This window comes from Colobus angolensis, unplaced genomic scaffold, assembly GCF_000951035.1.
Source record: "Colobus angolensis palliatus isolate OR3802 unplaced genomic scaffold, Cang.pa_1.0 Scaffold155, whole genome shotgun sequence".
In the NCBI taxonomy this organism is placed as follows: Eukaryota; Metazoa; Chordata; class Mammalia; order Primates; family Cercopithecidae; genus Colobus; species Colobus angolensis.
In genome coordinates this window covers 1359590-1366972 of record NW_012114655.1, presented here as the reverse complement: position 1 = coordinate 1366972, position 7383 = coordinate 1359590, and the positions used below count along the sequence as shown (strand labels likewise).

General features: G+C 40.7%; 1 pseudogene; it reads left to right on the top strand.

The window, feature by feature from the left end:
- Nucleotides 1-2966: 2966 nt before the first annotated feature.
- On the top strand, nucleotides 2967-4220 carry LOC105507900 (annotated as a pseudogene).
- Nucleotides 4221-7383: the final 3163 nt, after the last annotated feature.

Here is a 7383-nt window from a genome sequence, read left to right as displayed (position 1 = left end):
AGGCCACCACTCCATGGATTCACCCCCTGACAAAACAACCAAAACTGGTGAAAATTATAAAACAAGGACGATTGAAAATCCCTAAAACTTGTCCTAAGTCATACAGCAAACAAACAAACATTCAAGAAAATCTACCTAATCACACTACAGACAGCAAGACTCTGTGGCACTTGGGCAAAACCTGTTCCCTCCCTTCCCATCAGCTCAGCATGATGGAAGCCTGGCCCTAGGTAGGCATGGCCAAAAAGATGAGGCTCCTTCTCCTCAAAGCTCCCAGTCAAGGGCCAGGGTATCTTTCTGGGAGAGAAAGTTTGCCAGCATCTCTCATCCTCTTTCTCCATGTTCTTCATTACAGAGGCTAAATTATAGGTTAACCCACCCAAAAAGTCAGAGGCTCTCCTTCTTCACTCATAGGAAGGTGATGCTGCCATAGTCATGGCAATCTGAGAATATTGGGCCCATTAATGTCCTGGCCCTCATTTGCTCACATGGTAGGTTTTATGTTGGGAGAGAGAAGGTGAGAAGACCAGAGACTACCACCCATATCCACCAACCCACTCATAAAGCAAGGGTGCTTCTCCAAGGAAAGTGGCCCACTGTCCCTACCCTCAGGTCTGAAGCAGGTACTTAGAGATTTTTCCTAGTGGGAGAGTCAGGCCATAAGGACAGAGAACTCTGAAACTCTCCCCAAAGAAACTGACTTTATTTGGAGCACAGTGTCAGGGGGTTCAAGCCTGAGACCACTCTCAAAAACAATGGAGAGTTTGGTAGTAAGCAATTAAGAGGAAGCAGTAGCTCCATGAGAGCAGCAAGCTAAATTATAGACCAGCTAGTTTACCAGAGAAGACTGAAAAAAGAGATAGCTAAGAAGAACCCTCCTAGAATCAGAACAAACCTCAAAGACTGACTTCAAAAACTATCCCTGCAAATGTGTCTGAATTTAATAGGCTCAAATAGTGGAGAAATTAATCCATAGGGTACTATTGAACACAACAAAGAATTCGATTCGTAATTACTACAGCCTAAGAGCTGCTTGTGATTCAAACAAAGGCAGATAGCTTAACAGAAAGATTAAGGAAAGAGACAGTTGAAAGTGCCCTGCTAAACTACTGTCATCCCAGGGTGACTGTGCATGTGATCAAGGCTGTGTCCTCTGAAGAATGACATCAGGAGCTTCCTACTATGAGGGAAATAGACTGCACTAAAATAGTACAGTCAACCTACTAAATAAATAAATAAGCAAATAGCAACAAGCCTAGGAAGGAAGAAGGGAAGGGAAAAATCAGTATGCAAAATTGCTACAATATCTAAAAGTCTGTTTTTTTAACAAAATTGTGACTCATGCCAAACAACAACAACCAGTAAAGTATAAACCATAAGCAGGAAGAAAAAAAAAAAAGAGAAGACAACAGAAATTATCTGTGAGAAGGCACAGGTGTCAGATCTAACTGATTTCAAAGCAGCCATTATAAATATATTTTAAAAACTAAAGAAAACCATGACTAAATAAATAAAGGAAGATATGATGATAATGTCTCCTCATAGAGAGAAAGTAAATAAAAAGATAGAATCTATATTTTTAAATTGATCTATAGATTCAACATAATCTCTATTAAAATCCTAGCTGGCTTCTTTGCAGAAATTGACAAGGTGATAAAATTCATGTGGAAATTTAAAGTGCCTCAGAGTAAACAAAACAATCTTGAATAAAAGAACAAATTTGGAGGAATTTCACTTCCTTACTTTAAAACTTACTACAATGATACAGAAATTAAGACAATGTGGCACTGGCATAGGGATAGACACACACATATATATAAATGGATTAGAATTCAGAGTCGAAAAATAAACCCTTATTTACAATCAACTGATTTTCCACAAGGGTGAAAGAACAGTCTTTTCAACAAATGGTGCTAAGACAATTGCATATCCATATGCAAAAGGATGAAATTAGATCTTTCTTCACATAATACACAAAAATGTACTCGAAATATATCATAGACTGAAATATAAGAATTAAAATTATAAAACTCTTAGAAGAAAATATAAAGGACTAAACCTTTGTGACCTTGGGTTTCTACATCAATGCACATCATAATAAAATTGATCAGAACCAGAGATAAAGGGCAAAAGGTAAAAACAGTCAGAGGAAAAAAAAGACATATCTACAAAGAACAACAAAGATAAGAAGAGCAGATTATTTGTGATAAACAATGCAAGCCAGAAGAAAGTTGAGTAACATCTTTAACAAATTGAAGTTGAAAATGTATTAACCTAAAATTCTATACACAGTGATAGTTATCTTTTTGAAATAAGGATGAAATAAAGACTTTTCAGATGCACAAAAGCTGAAAGACATCTTCACTAGCACATATGCAACACAAAAAATATTAAAGAAAGTCCTCAGGCAGAAGTAAAATTATATCAACTGGAGCAGAAGTTTGTTAAAATGCAGATTCCTGGGCTCAGACCCCAAGGATTTATCCCCATAGTTCTGCAGTATGGCTTAGGCACATGGTATTTTATTTTCATAATTGTTTTGTATTTGTTTTAATATATAAAACATGCACATGCCAGAAAATATAAAAAGTACAAAAGTGTTGGTAATCACTGGAAGTAGGTAATAGATACATTATTCACTATACTGTTCTACTTTTATCTACTCTGAAATTTTCCATAATAAAAAGTTCTTTTGACTTAAAAAAAAAAAACAAACCTGGTAACAGGCAGAAATTCAGATCTACACAAAGGAATAAAGAGCACCATGTATGGTTCATTAAATGAGTAAATATATACTATTTTATTATTATTTAAATATATTTTAAAGATACATGACTATCTAAAAATGCATTGTGGAAAATATAACATATATAAAAACAAAACGTTTGACAATAGTAGCATTAACACTAAGAAAGGGTCGTCGGCAAAGCCTGAGTCCTGTCCTCTTGCCCTCCTCCCAGAACAGCATGAGCTTCACCACTCACTCCACTTTCTGCACCAACTACCAGTCTCTGGGCTCTGTCCAGGCGCCACCAGCATCTATGCAGGTGCCGGGGGCTGGTTCCCGGATCTCCATGTCCCGCTCCACCAGCTTCCAGGGTGGCATAGTGTCTGGGGGCCTGGCCGTGGGGATGGCCGGGAATCTGGCAGGAATGGGAGGCATCCAGAATGAGAAGGAGAACATGCAAAGCCTGAACGACTGTCTGGCCTCCTATCCAGACAGAGTGAGGAGCCTGGAGACCGAGAACAGGAGGCTGGAGAGCAAAATCCGGGAGCACTTGGAGAAGAAGGGACCCCAGGTCAAGAGACTGGAGCCATTACTTCCAGACTATCAAGGACCTCAGGGCTCAGATCTTCAGATACTGTGGACAATGCCTGCATCGTTCTGCAGATTGACAATGCCTGTCTGGCTGCTGATGACTTTAGAAACAAGTATAAGAGAACTGGCCACGCGTCGGTCTGTGGAGAGCGACAACCATGGGCACCACAAGGTCGTCGAAGACACCAGTGTCACTTGGCTGCAGCTGGAAACAGAGATCGAGGCTCTCAAGAAGGAGCTGCTCTTCATGAAAAAGAACTACGAAGAGGAAGTAAAAGGCCTACAAGCCCAGACTGCCAGCTCTGGGTTGACCATGGAGGTAGGTGCCCCCAAATCTCAGGACTTCGCCAAGATCATGGTAGACATCTAGGCTCAATGTGACAAGCTGGCTCAGAAGAACCGAGAGGAGCTGGACAAGTGCTGGTCTCAGCAGATTGAGGAGGGCACCACAGTGGTCACCACGCAGTCTGCCAAGGTTGGAGCTGCTGAGACGACGCTCACAGAGCTGAGATGTATAGTCCAGTCCTTGGAAACTAACCTGGACTCCATGAGAAATCTGGAGGCCAGCTTGGAGAACAGCCTGAGGGAGGTGGAGGCCCGCTACATCCTACAGATGGAACAACTCAACAGGATCCTGCTGCACCTGGAGTCAGAGCTGGCACAGACCTGGGCAGAGGGACAGCAGGGCCAGGAGTAGGAGGCCCTGCTGAACATCAAGGTCAAGCTGGAGGCTGAGATCGCCACCTAGCGCTGCCTCCTGGAAGATGGCGAGGACTTCAATCTTGGTGATGCCCTGTACAGCAGCAACTCCATGCAAACCATCCAAAAGACCACCAACCACCAGAGAGTGGATGGCAAAGTGGTGTCTGAGACCAACGACACCAAAGTTCTGAGGCATTAAGCCAGCAGAAGCAGGGTACCCTTTGGGGAGCAGGAGGCCAATAAAAGGTTCAGAGTTCAAAAAAAAAAAAAAAAGACTAAGAAGGAAGAAATGAAAGTATACTATTGTAATACTATACATGAATGGTATAATATTATTTAAAAGTAGATAGTGGTAAGTTAAAGATGTATACTATAAACCCTAAAATTTAGAGTTGGCCAGACACAGTGACTCAGGCCTGTAATCCCAGTACTTTGGAAGGCTAAGGCAGGTGGATCACTTGAGGTCAAGAGTTTGAGACTACCCTGGCCAACAAGGTGAAACCTCATGTTTACCAAAAATACAAAAATTAGCCGTGCATGGTGATAGGTGCCTGTAATCCCAGCTACTCAAGAGGCTGAGGCATGAGAATAGCTTGAGCCTGGGAGACAGAGGTTGCAGTGAGCCCAGATAGAGCCACTGCACTCCAGCCTGGGTGACAGAATAAGACCCTGTCTCAATAAATGAATAAATAAACAAATAAAATTTATAATTTATCACTTAAGTACCAGAACAGTTATAGCTAATAAGTCAACAAGAAGGTAAAACAGAATCATAAAAAGTATTCAGTTAAACCAAAGGAAGACAGAAGAGAAGAAAAAAGGAATAAAGAAACATGGGTCAATACCAAACAGAGGGCAAGATGACAGAGTTAATAAAATCATTTCAGCAATTACTTTAAATGTAAATGGTCTAAACACCCTAAATCAAAGGCAAAGATTTTCAGATTGGATTAAAAAACAAGATTCAGGACCTTGCATGGTGGCTCATGCCTGTAATCCCAGCATTTTGAGAGGCCGAAGTGGGCAGATCACTTGAGGTTGGGAGTCCGAGACCAGCCTGGCCAACATGGCAAAACCGCATCTCTACCAAAAATACAAAAATTAGCTGGGTATGGTGGCACATGCCTGTAATTCCAGCTACTGGGGAGGATGAGGCAGGAGAATCGTTTGAACCCAGGAGGCAGAGATTGCAGTGAGCTGAGATGGCACTACTGCACTCCAGCCTGGGTGACAAAGACTCTGTCTCAATGACAAAAAATAAATAAGATTCAACTATATGCTGCCTATAAGAGACACTACTTTATATATATAAACACAAGGAGTTAAAAGTAAAATAATGGAGAAAGATACACCATGCAAGTCAAAAGAAAGATGGAGTGGCTATATTAGTACCAGATAAAGCAGATTTCAGAGAAAATAGCACAAGGGAAAAAGAAGATCATGTCATAATGATAAAAGCATCAATTCATGAAAAGGACCGAATAATGCTAAATGTTTAGGCACACACTAACAGAGCTTAAAGACATATGAAATGAAAACTGAGATAATTGCAGGGACAGCCGGGCACACTGGCTCACGCCTATAATCCCAGCACTTTGGAAGGCCAAGGTGGGCGGATCACCTGAGGTCAAGAGTAAGACCAGCCTGACCAACATGGTGAAACCCTGTCTCTACTAAAAATACAAAAATTAGCCAGGCAGTAGTGGTGCACACCTGTAAACCCAGCTACTCGGGAGGCTGAGGCAGGAGAATCGCTTGAGCCTGGGAGGTGGAGATTGCAGTAAGCCGAGATTGTGCTACTGCACTACAGTCTGGGCGACAGAGGGAGACCCTGTCTCAAAAAACACTTTTAAAATTTCAGGGAGAAATACACAGATCTACAATAATAGTTAGAGATTTCTACGACCCTCTCTCCATAATTGGGAGAACAAGTAAACAGAAAGTAAGTGTGTAGAATACTTGAAAAACACAAGCAACAAACTTGACATATTTAACCCATCACAGCTCACTTTCAAGTAGTAATACACCATGGCCACTCTTGATAAAAACTCTTGACAAACTAGGAATAGAAGGAAATGTCCTCAACCTGATAAAGGGCATCTTCAACATATTTCAATATTTAATAGTGAAAGACTAAATTATTGCTCCCTAAGAAACAATTGGATATCCATGTGGAAAAAAAAGAACTTTGTTCCATATCTTACACCATAATCAAAACATTACTCAGAGTGAATCAGATGTAAATGTAAAACCTAAAAGTATTAAACTTCTAGAAAAACAATAGAAGAAAATCTATCTGATCTTGGGTTAATGAAAGGATTTTGAGATACAACACCAAAAGCGTGACCTATTAAAAAAAAAAACGGGTAAATTAGACTTTATTAACATTTGAAGTTTCTGCTCTTCAAAAGACAGTGTTCAGTCAATGAAAAGCCAAGCTACATACTCAGAGAAAATATTTGCAAGTTGTGTCTGACAAATAGCTGGTATGTAGAATATACACTTTCAAAACTCAGGAAGAAACATTTGAAAATGGACAAAAGATCTGAACAAAGATTCACTAAAGAAGATATCAATAGCAAACAAATATTCAGTAGAAAAGATATTCAACATCACTGCACATTAAAGTAATGCAAATTAAAACCTCAGTAAGATACCACTACCCACCTATTAGAATAACTAAAGTTAAGACTGATCATTCCGGCCGGGCATGGTGGCTCACGTCTGTAATCCCACCACTCTGGGAGGCTGAGGCGGGAGGATCACCTGAGGTCAGGAGTTCGAGACCAACCTGACCAACATGGAGAAACCCCGTTTCTACTAAAAATACAAAATTAGCCGGGCATGGTGGCACATGCCTGCAATCCCGGCTACTTGGGAGGTTGAGGCAGGAGAATCACTTGAACCTGGGAGGCGGAGGTCGCGGTGACCCAAGATGGCACCATTGCACACCAGCCTGGGCAACAAGAGCAAAACTCCATCTCAAAGCAAAACAAAACAAAACAAAAACGACTGATCATTCCAAGTACTGGTGACGATATAGAGCAACTGGAACCCTCACACACTGCTGGTGGGAATGTAAAATGGTAAACACTTTTAGAAAAGAGTTTGGCATTTTCTTAAAATCTGAAACATTCACCTGCCATATGAGACAGACCCTATACTCCTAGGTATTTATCAAGAGAAACAAATGCACATGCTCAGAGCACCCTATTTATTTATGTATTTATTTATTTTTTTATTTATTATTACTATACTTTAAGTTCTAGGGTACATGTGCACAATGTGCAGATTTGTTACATATGTATACATGTGCCATGTTGGTGTGCTGCACCCATTAACTCATCATTTACATTAGGTAT